Consider the following 12,586-nt stretch of genomic DNA (forward strand, 5'->3'; position numbering starts at 1 on the left):
AGCTCCAATTGTCTGATTATGCCTCATCTTTGATGTGGTAGAAATTAGGGGTGTCAAAAGTGAACCTAAACATAGGATAACCCGTCCAGAATTTTAAGGGTTGGGCTCAAGATAATTTGAATTGGGTTCAATCTCAACCCATTCAAGCATACACCATTTGAAGAGAATCCTCAATTGAGTCCAATTCAGTCTCCAATTTCAACCTGTTTTAAAAAATTTTATTAAGATATGTTCTATATTTAAGGTATAAATTATTATCTATTTAGCATCTTTTAGGGTTTATCTATCCATTTATTACTTTATTAAAAAAATAATTTCGAGCTAAAATTCAAATTGTGATTATAAAAGTTAAATATCAATATGTTAAATTATTGAGATTAATCGGGTCAAATTGGGCTGGTCAAGACAAAACCCGTTTTTAAGCCCATTTGAGCCCAAAGTAAATTTGGGCGGGTCAAGACCCAACCCAACTTCTATCTCAATCCATTTTAATATTTTCAAGGAAAAACTACAAAATATGGCAAACATTAATATACATTTAAAATAAATAGCTACAATTCATTTTTTTTATGTTATATGGATATAATTACACAATAAATAGCAAAGTTAATTATATATAAAAATAATTAGAAAAGTTATTGATATTAAATAGGAAAGTTATTGTTACACACCTAAATTATTATATCTAGGCATGTTTTATGTAATTGGTTCCCCATGTTTACCCTCACTTATACTTTGTCTTTCATCAATCTTCCTATATCACAAAATTTATGAATTTTTCTCCCAAATTTCTTTCAATTTAAGATCTTCTTGATGATTTTAGGAGCAATTTTTGTAATTTGAATTCATCAGATATCACTTGATTGATTTTCTCCTCGTCTTTATGAAAATCATAGTTGTATACATATATGTTGCATCTATTTTTATGGGCTTTCAATTGACTTGATTCTATATTACAATGACTATAGTTATAAAAAAAAAAGTAGTACAAGAAGAACACGCACAAAAAGAGATTGAGGTTTCTGTAATTGTCAAATTTGTACATAGTAGAATAGTTATATACATAGATACTTGTATTCTAATATTAACACAAGTTGAAATGGTAATTTCTGAATACAGGTATATTTGGATACATAAGTAATCTATCAAATTTGAAAGGTTAATTAGGCAATACAAGTATAATTAGATACATTAATACAATTTTTTATAAACAAATACATGAGTCAACACTAAGCCTCAAGTATTATAAGAAAAACTTGACCAAAAAGAGATTGATGTTTGTTGATTTTTTTCATTTTTTTATACAACCGATTACTTGCACACTTTTGCTACCTACACATTCTATTATTTTTCATTTTTTTGTTTATGTATTTGTCAAATATATTCATCTTTTGTTCAACAACAATGTTCATATGTATACTATATTAGTGTATTCATTTTTTGTTTAACAACAATGTATTCATTTTTCAAATTATCGTGTTCATATGCTAAATTGTTATACTTTATCTTGTTTAATATATTAATACATTAAGTTTTTACAAATACTTGTATTCTTGATATATTAATACTTTAAATTTTATAAATAAAGATACTAATTTGAATTCATACAATTAATACAGTTTCCTTATTTGGTTCATTGTAATTAAAATTGTATCAATGTATAAATAGAAAAATTAAAAATATATACAATAATATAGCTATAAAAAGAGCTAAAATGTAGTCATTTTTCATAAATATCATACTTATAAGTATTGAACTTTATAACTATAACTATAATTATTTTTTGTAAGTTGCTCTAAACTGATCTTATCATTTGAGTTTTAGGTCTCCACTTTAATTAACTTATAAAAGGTAAAGGGAGATTATTATTGACATGTTATGTGGAAATATCAGAATATATATGTATTGTCATTAAAATATTCATCTGCACTTGTTTAAAGTTTCATTTCTAGCATGAAGGCATAATTTTACTGATCCTAAAATATATAGTTTAATGCCTCAAAAAGATTTCATTTCATTTTTCACTATGTTTAGCATATTGAGTTTTCTTTTCATTACAAATATGCATTTGAATGATTTCTTATCTTGAAAAGTTAGAAGGATTTTGTTATTATGAATTATTATGTTAATTTTAAAGTAATAATCTTTACAATTCTAAATGAGGTTGAATATATCTTGAATCATGAAATATGATAAAATATATATGACGGGCCAAATAATTATCCTTATAAGTTGAATTTAATTTGAAATATCATTTTATTTATTATAATTATTAGGATTCACCTCTAGTTGCTTTATCTATGTATTACTATTGAAGAAAGAAATTTTCTTGACTAGCAACAAATGAAGTCAATGTTGAGGATTAATTTGTTGATATTTTAATAAGTGAATTATTCATAAAAGTTTTAAGTTGAAAATAGTATCTAGAGCCACCTATGAGGATCAACTTTGTTTCGGTAATAATGTGTACATGATCTTTTGAAGTGTTATTATGACTAAATTTATTTGTGCTATTAATAACAAAGTAACAATATTTTAAAGGCTCGAGGATGTATTTTATTTTGGACTATATATGATGTTATTGATTGAGGTAAGACGGTGGATTCAAATTTCACTGCATCAAAAGGTTAAGACATTGATTAAATTTTCGATGCATCATGAAAATAAGACTTTGGGTTGTAAGTCCCTTCTTATTTTGGCCTAACACGCCTTTGTATGGATAAGAAATTGAGTTAAAGTCTCATGCAATATATTGATATATAATGATTATCGAGCAAATTGATATGCTCTTGCTAAAAATAGTGAAGTTCGTCCCACTGACTATGCTCCGTTCCTTTACGTGAATGTGATAGCAATACAATAAAAGTTTGAAAGATGACAAGATTATTTTATGATTGGACATATGAATATGAACGTAAATGGACAAAATAATAATACTCATCATAGTGAAAATTATAAAAGAAAGAACATTATGAATTCTCAAAATGGTCCTTCGAAGAGTGAAGGTAATTTTTGTCATCAAATGATATGAAAGGTCATAGATACATGTTCTCTATGAGATCTAATAATTTGATAAGTTTATAAATCCCCTATTAAATAAAATGATGAAAAAGAGATGACACACTTGACTTTCAAAAGTAATTTCAAGTATGTCATATAAATATGATAAATTTCAAAACAGGACAATGAACTTCTAATAAAAGGAATAATTATGAAGCATGAATATATGATTATAGTCAATTCCTTGAAGAGAATGTTACTTGTGATAAATATCATGAAAAGTGGATCATTCTTAAAAGTGAATGTGTAAAGAGATGATGAAAATTATAAATAAGGACATACTCATATATCATTTAATAGATACCACAACTCACCCCTACGGGAGGTTAGAGAGAAATAAAGAAATTTTTAGTTTTTATAAAGTACATCAAAATATTGTGGTATGTTTTATAATGAACTATCGAATGACAAAAGAAGAAAATAATCCTTGAACACAAAAAAAGTCATTGATTATGTATCTTTATACGTCAAAAAAAAATATTTACCATATGCTAAACAAAAGGGAGGAGATACTAATGACAAAAGTAAATAAAGAAACAAGTTTTACTTGTAATGATTTTGACCATGAAAATGATGATATACGTTTCTTCTTGAAAGAGATGTCTACGACACAAACAATGATATGAAGTATGTGGTTGTATCCAATGTTAATTGTAAGCTTTGGTGACCTAATATGCGACTATCCAAATTAATAAAATTGCTCGTGATATTAAAATTATAGTAAGTCTCGAAAGAAACATTTTATGTTTCAAAGACATATTCAAAGAAAAAATATCGAGACTATAAAATATGAAAAGATTTAAGATCTTCATTACTACAATTAAAGTGGATATAAGTATGAAAGATTACTTATTTTTCATTTTGTCTGTGGTAACTAATTATGGGCATGATGATGAAATGACACGCAAAATAAAGTAGAAGTTTATTAAAATAAACATCAGTTGGCATGATCGGTTGATGACCATCCCGATTCAAATGTGATATGAAAATAAATGAGAATTCATGTGGTTATATACATTGAAGCAATAATAAATTCTTTAAGAGTTCTCTTGTGTTGTTTGTTCTCATCATAAAATTATTGTTGTACCAGCTAATGTTGAGATTGTAACTCCTGAAATTTTGTAATGTATAAAAAGGTGAAAATGAGTCTACTCACCCGTCATGTGGACCATTTACTATTGTATAGATGCATCTATGTCAGCCACATGTGCTTTATTATCAACTTGCATTTGATTTTTGTAAAGATTGTTTGCTCTAATTGATAAATCAAGAGCACATTTCGAATTATAAAATATATTGATAATGTTGGTATATATCCAAGTGCTTTAAGCAAAAAAAAAAAAAAGGAATAATTATACAAATCTGATCTTTTAGTTTACTTATTACCAGTATTCCCTTATAAGTTTCACAAATATCAAAATTCCTCATTTTTATTTTAAGTAAAAAATGTCATTAATGTATCCAACCCTCTTTTTAATGTATCAACGCATGTATCCGACCCTCTTTTTAATGTATCAATGCTTTGATTTTTTGGCCATTAATGTATCCGGACTCTCCATTAATGATCCAACCCTCCATTAATGTATTCAACCCTCTTTTTCATGTATCAACGCATGTATCCGATCCTCTTTTTAATGTATCAGTGCTTTGAATTTTTGGCCATTAATGTATCAGTTTGACGTATTTCTGTAATTATAAACTTTTAAGAAATAGGTTGTAATTTTACCTTAAAAATATACGATTTTCTGTAATTTGCCTTTTTTTACTAATTAATTCAAAGAAGCAGAATACTATATGGTTAATTTTCATAAAAATTTGGAAAATAACATTTCAGAAACTCTACTTGGTTATAACAAGCAACAAACAGTCTTGTGAACTAATAGCCCACCAATAAGCTCTTACCATAAGTAATTTATGTAGGGAAATTTTCGCATATAGACACTAAAATAGTTAATTATACATATAGTCATTAAAAATAGCTTAATTATGTTTATAACTGTAGTTTGCTAATTACGATTCGTAGCTATATGTTAAGGGAGGAGAGAGGCGATCAAGTATGGGAAAGAGAGGAGAGATATGAGCGAAATTGGGAGAGGGAGGAGAGAGGCGAGCGAGAGAGGGCAATAATTTGTATAATTTGGTGTATTTGAATAATTGAGTAATACAATTTTGGAATTATACAAATATGATAAAACTCGAAATAACTAATTTATACAAACACAAACATATGAACTTTAAACAGTTATACAAATTATATTCTACAAATTATGCTATACAAAATCCGAAAACTACATGTTTATACAAACTTCAACAAGTTATACAAGAAAGATTGAATGTATCTAGTGATAAAACTGAAAACTCAAAGGAAATCACTGTCATATACAAATCAAACGAAGAATTGTTAGTTGCGAATTATACAAATGCGGCGAATTGTAAAAACTCGAAGTCACCTCATGTAATTAACATTTACTGTTAGTTGTGGATGGTAATTAGAGCAAACGATAACTATAATGACTAATTAAGTAGCATAAATTTACTTAACCGCGTAATTTTTCTTATTTATTTATAAATAATTAGTTAAAAGTTGATACTGTACATGTTTTTTAAAATAACATTTTTATAAAAGTAAAATCCTTCTGCAAATATCAAACAAAACATTTTATCGATCATATTTATTTATGCAATACTGAAACAGTGTAATTAAATAAGAAATATTGATATTTCTAAATTACAATTTATGTTATGTATTTATCTTCACGATTTTTAAAGAGACTAAAGTAGAAGGTCACATATAATACAACACAAAATCATATAAAATAATATTTATGATTATGATTAAATAAAGTTTTGGATACAAGTTTAAGTCAAGAATAAAGATATAAGCAAGACAATCCTAAAAATGGACGTCAGTACAAAAGCAAGATTTCTTTGCTGCCATATATATGCATTGGTTAAAAACTATGTTTACCTAACAATATAATATAATACGATAACAATAATAATATATTTAGTAAATTAAAGTTCCATAACTAGTGGGGTATACAAGTAATTGTACAAAAAATAATGTACTCCATGTATGTTTTCCTAGTAGGAATATAATACAACAATAATAATAATAATATTTTTTGCAACATGTTTTAAAGAAATGGAAGAGTAAAAAAAAAGTTGTAATGAAAATATGGTTTCCTGTGAATATTTAGTGAAAACTAAAAACAAGTTATACCAAAATCATTGAATATTTAATTTTCATTGATGGAGAAACCAATAAAGATGGAAAATCTATTTAAACAAGAACATGTGAAACATAAAACAAATAGAAGATAGGAAGATATACAATAATAGAGAGGCTAGATACATATGTATTCAATTTTAACCACATTCCTTATAATTGGAATGTTTTTGTTTAATGGTTTTGTGAGAAGTGAACCAAATACCAAAGAGATTAACTTTATTTGCAATGGCAATGTATCCACTTGCACTAAGTTTGGCTTTTGTTGTTGAAGCATTACAAATTGTGACACCAAATCAAGGTTATAATTACTACATAACATCTCCTTATCCTAATGATAGCTAGGTACGAGCTAATCTTCATCTCATGAGCTAGTTTTTGAAGTTGAGCTAGGTATAACCAGACTCATAAATAATTCATGTGTTCCTTGTTTTACCAATATTAAGCCCCCATATTATATTGTCCACGTACCAAATATCATCTTCTAAGTATGCCACATTGATTGAGAGAATGTGTTGTTAACTCGTAGCAAACAATTTTCATTCATTTTAGAAAATCAATGCACATTTTCAATGTCTTTGCGCTACCTATTCTAGACATAGTTGAAATTTAAGAACACATATAATAGCTACGTCATGTTCATGAACCTGCTGTAAGTTGTAATGAAATGTTAGTAGGTGTAATAGGATCTTAGTTTAGTTAAGATGTGCCTTTGAGATTTTGATCATAATCTAGATAGATACTTGTGTCTTATCCCAAATTTATATATACTTTATATACACAAGCGAAATTCTAAACTTTGTGCAAAATATGCATATTTTATATCGATTTTACTTTATTTTCGTACACATTTTTTTTACTATATATAGAGAAAAGTCTATAAATAGGAAGAGGGGGCTATATTATTGGAAAGCAAGTTAGATAATGGGAGATAGAGATATGCAGTCATATACATAATTAAAGAGTGTGCTCATTTATGGTTTTTTTTACTAGTCTCTAAACACATACGTTGCATGTGTATCATGTGTTAATTAGTATAAAAAATTTATATAATGTAGATATTACTAAAACTTACAAGTAATATTGTGTAACTAAATTTTAAAAGAGAAGTATGATTGTTTTTAGTTATACTCAATCAATTGAATTGATATAGGTGCTACTTTTCTTATTTTGTTCTAATATATCTTATACTTAGTACAACATGTCCCTTATTTTTTAAAAAGTTCAACTACAAATAGTTACATAAGTAAAATTAATTATGTTTGCAAGTGTTTCACACATCTTAAAGTTTGTACCTTGTATAAGAAGCTGTCACCTCCAACTCATAGACACATGCATATCAAGAAATTGTTACCGAATAAAAATTCTTGTTTCATGTTGTACAAATATTGATCAACATATGTTACTTTAAGATGGATAATGTATCTTTTTATTTATTTATTTATTTATTTATTATTATTATTATTATTATTATTATTATTATTTTATTTAAAAGTGGGTCTCAAGAACCTTATTAGAAATAATGTATCATTGTCAATTTCATGGGATACACTTAAAAAATAGTGTTTATTTATGATAGAGATAGTTAATCATTAGTGGCATTAGAAAATTTAATAGATAAATAAAAATGAGAAAATGCATAAGTACCCTCTTCCTATGCTCGAAATCTTAGAGACACACTTATACTATACTAAGGTCCTATTACCCCTTTGAACTTATTTTATAAATAATTTTCTACCCCTTTTTGGCCTACATGACACTAGCTTGACAAAAATTGTCAACATGCGCTGAGCCCACAAGATAGTGCCACGTAGGTTGAAAAGGGGTACACCGCCCATACATTTTTAGTGTTTTTCTTTATACGTGTCTTTTCTTATAGCCAATTTGTTTTTTGATTATTGAAATTTATATTTAGTACCTCTGATATAATAAAAGGTTTATTTTTCATGAAGTATTGAAAATATCAAACCTCCGACATCTGACACGAGTCATGCTATATTTTGTGCAGAATTATATTCTTACGTCAAACTTAAATACAAAAGGACTTAGATTTGAACTTAACGGTATAAATTAACTTTTCTAATATCAATTAGATGATAATATTTTTAAATCAAATTATTGAAGACAATGATAATTTTAGATAAAACTATGACTGAGGATAGTTTTGTTCATTTTACATAATTTAAGAACATTTCTAACTTTGTTCAGTTAATTAAGTCATCACAAAATCCAAAAAAAAAATTGCATTCCAACACATGTTTCCACACACTAAGAAATGCCAAAAACAGAAAGAAATTAAACATGAAAAACCAAAACAACCAATTAGTTGATTGATGGTTGGAGAAGCCAAGTTGATGAAAGGTGAATGTGCAGCTTCTTCTCTGTTGCTTAAACACAAATATTATTAATAATTTATAAATAAAAAAAAGAGAAAATGAAGAAATGTTATGTAGGATTGGGACTTGTTTGTATATTTACCTTTCCTATCATCAAATAAGACTTCATATATGTTTGAAATGCTTCACGTCTTTCATTCTCTCTGGAATCTCCTTCATATTTGAACAACGATGGATAAGAAGATCTTTAATGAGAGGCATTGCACTTGTGGCTAAATGCCATCTTTTTAGATTATGAAGACCAGTAAGATTAAGGAACTCGAGTTGACTGAAGTTGTTATCACTGCACGTTATTTGTTTTCCTTCATAAGCATCTTCTAGTATGAGATTCCTTAGGTTTGACAACATTCCCAAAATAGGCATCGGATCTTCTGTCAGTCTTGAGTTCTTAAGAAGCACCATTGTGATGGAATTTGGAAACAGATGAGGCAGTTTCTCTATCTCCCTCTTAACCACAATTTCTGGAGCTTTTCACAACAATTAAGAAAATCAAGGGATGGTAATAATGGAGATGAGTTACCATACTCACCGAACAATCTGAGACTGGTAAGGTTTTTCAAGCTTCTAATGTTGTTTAGGGAGTAAGATCTCTTAATATTATACATCTTTAGTTCTCTAAGATTCACTAAATTAATAGGGTCAACATCTTTCCATTGATTACATCCAACACCTTCAAGAACTTGAAGACTAGTGAGTTTGTTTATATGTACTAGAGGTTCTGAATATGAAGCGACTAAATGTCTTAAATATATTAGGTCAACTGTCTTCTGGGGTAGTTGGAGTATCCGCCATCATTTACAACACAAAGTGTCTGTAGATTCTTGAGGTTGCCAATGGAGGAGGGAATACTACGGACACCTCTCAAGCTTAACAACTTGAGGTGGTACAAACTGCCTATGGAATTAGGTATAAAATCCCCATAATTAATATCCAAGTACAACACCTATATATGCCGGAACACATTTATATCTTTGAAAAGATCACAAAAATGTGTATCAAAAAACATAATTGACCTCAACTTCGAGTTAGAAAGATGATCAAGTGATGAGAGGTACCTTTCCCCTTCACTATGAATGACATGTCTGATACATGAAGCAGATTTCAAGGTCTTCTTGGATCATAAATGTCAAATTAGTTTACCTCCAATGCCTTTTGTATCGCAAGATCACGAAGTAAATCATGAATTTTACATTTAATAACTTTTTCCCAAAATGTATCCACCAGTTGAACCAGGCTTCGTCTTATCAGCTCATCCAAGTAGCCTTCAGCGACATCTTCCATTCTTTCTTCTCCTCTTGGTATGAGGAAACCCTCTGCCATCCACAACCATATTATGTTGTCAGCATCAATCATCGATCTTCTGGAAAATACCAAAGTAGAGAAAACACTACTTCAGCGCAGCTAACAAATCGTTGTAGCTTAATGCTAACATGTAGGAGATTTCAATACAGTCTTCTTCAATGTCTTTCCAAAGGCAGTCTTTCACGTTTTGCCATTTGTCTAGCCCCCATCTATGTGGTAGTAGTCCACTCAATACAACAATTGCAAGAGGTAAGCCTCTACATTTTCCCACCATATCCTTAGCTAGACTTTCCATCGCTGGAACCATTGCTTGAACATCAACTAGTTTCCTACAAAAGAGGTCCCAACTTTCTTCTTGGCTTAGGAAACGAAGTTTATGGACAAAACCTCTGTTGTCTGCTCTTTCAGTGACGTCCTGGTTGCGAGTGGTAATAATAACTCTGCTGCCATTATTTCTATCCGGAAATGGTCTTTTCAAACTCTACCATGCTTCTTTCTGCCACACATCATCAACTACCACAAGGTATTTGCGTCCTTTTAATAGATCAAGAAGGTGATTATTCTATATCTGTTTCTGCCATCTTTTCCAACAAATCTAGAGTTTCCTCGGCACAACCTTGAATGGATTTTATGATGGTTTCAAGAAGATCCATTGTGTTATACTATTGAGAAACACATATCCAAGCAAGTGTAGCAAAGCTTGAGACTATATTAGGATTGTTATAGATGTTTCTTGCAAGCATGGTCTTGCCTAATCCGCCCATGCCATAAATGGAGAGGACTGTTTGACGAGGGTCTGGTTTGAGAAGTTGAGCTAGCAATGTTTGTACAACATCCTGAAGTCCAACAAAAATGTAATCCTGGTCATCTATATATGAGGTAGTTCTCCTCAATGGATTACTTGTCCCTTCTCCACTGGTATTACTATTGATATTTCTAATACCATAAGTCTCTCGTTTGCGAGAGATATCCTTAATTCGTTGCTTGAGTGGTTGTATCTCATTGGCGACATTGTAGAATCTCTTTTACTTCCTACAGATGCAAGCGTAAACCTTGAGACAACTAGCACTTTTACCAGCCTCGAGACTGTAAGTCTCAAGTATAGCAACAACATCATTAGCAACAGTGTTGATTTCAAACACCCATTGTTGAATTCTATGATCTCCACTTTTCTTTTGTTCTGCATCTCTGAGGAAACAGTGTATGTAATTTCATCTCTGAGACTTTTACGCAGGGAAACTTTTTTTATGAGGAAATCATCCAATTTTTGAACTGCAAATGACACAACTGCATCATCCATATTTTCTATTGAAAAAAAGAGGGGTAGGTGTATGGAAACTAATATTTGGAATTGAGAGATGAATAATATTGTTATGATGAAATTCAGTATTTAAAGCTTAAAAACAATCCGGAAAGATAATAGAATGCTAAAGAAAAATATATATTCTCTACTAACTGCAAGCCAAGAGTTTTAAATTGCATCACACAAGTTATGCTCAGTGTAGTGGTGAAGCCAAAGTTGTTGTTCAAGATTTAATATATATGTATGAAAAATTAAATTTGTATAATTTTTATGTTCATAGTATAATTTTTCAACGAAGAATGTCCGACAGAATACCCTGAGATATATGTGGCTACTGCTTCATTGGGACAAGTTGTGTGTTTAGAAAAGAAATTATGTCCCAAGGCACCAAGTCCCCCAAGGCAAACAACAACAACAACAAATAGAGTCTGGAGAGAGCAAAATGTATGCAAACCGCACCACTACCTCGTAGAGGTAAAGGTTGTTTCAAAAAAGCCCTTGACAATAAGTCTCCTGGGAAAATATCAGGATATTTCTGTACTTTGTGCTTTATTTAATAAGACATACTATTATATTAAATGAAATTTTATTATTTAGACTAATTGGTTTTAATTGTTCCTTTTAAATAATTAATTATATTCCATTTGTTTTATTTGATAGATCGAATTTTAACGCCATTTTAATCAGGACTAGAAGATTTTTAAAATATATGGTTTTAATATTTTCATTGTATCAATGTGGTTATACAATCATATTATTAATAGTAAATTGAGAAATTTTAAATTTTGTATGTTCATATTTCATCTTTAAAATATAGATACATTTCTTTTCTTTTTAACAATCATAATTAGGGGAATCTATAGGAAAAAATATGATTAACATTTCTCAATTTGAAGATGTGTTTTGTAACTTTGAAGAGAAGAAATAAAATATTCGAAGTGAGCCTTGGAGGTTATTTCAAAAATATTTTGTAAGAGCTTAAAGGTCAATATCTCAAAATTGATTTTGCTGAAAACGAATTTTGTTTCGAATTTTTGATGTTTCAAAAGAGCTAATGAAACGTTGACGAGATTAATAATATAAAATTTGTGATTATTTGGGTAAAATTTGAATTTGCTTCGGACTGAATTTTTAATTATAATTCTTTGAAATTCAATAGCCCACCAATAAGCTCTTTAATATGTGGGGGAACTTTCGAATATAACCACTAAAAATAACTTAATAATGTATATAGCCATCAAAAATAGCTTAATCATGCATATAGCCACTAAAAATAGCTTAATCAAAATCATGAAA

The 12,586-nt window shown here is 29.1% G+C and overlaps 1 pseudogene; it reads right to left on the reverse strand.

Moving 5' to 3' along the window:
- Positions 1 to 8,514: 8,514 nt before the first annotated feature.
- Positions 8,515 to 12,237, reverse strand: LOC107024381 (annotated as a pseudogene).
- Positions 12,238 to 12,586: the final 349 nt, after the last annotated feature.

Source organism: Solanum pennellii, chromosome 7 (genome assembly GCF_001406875.1).
Source record: "Solanum pennellii chromosome 7, SPENNV200".
NCBI classification, from domain to species: domain Eukaryota; kingdom Viridiplantae; phylum Streptophyta; class Magnoliopsida; order Solanales; family Solanaceae; genus Solanum; species Solanum pennellii.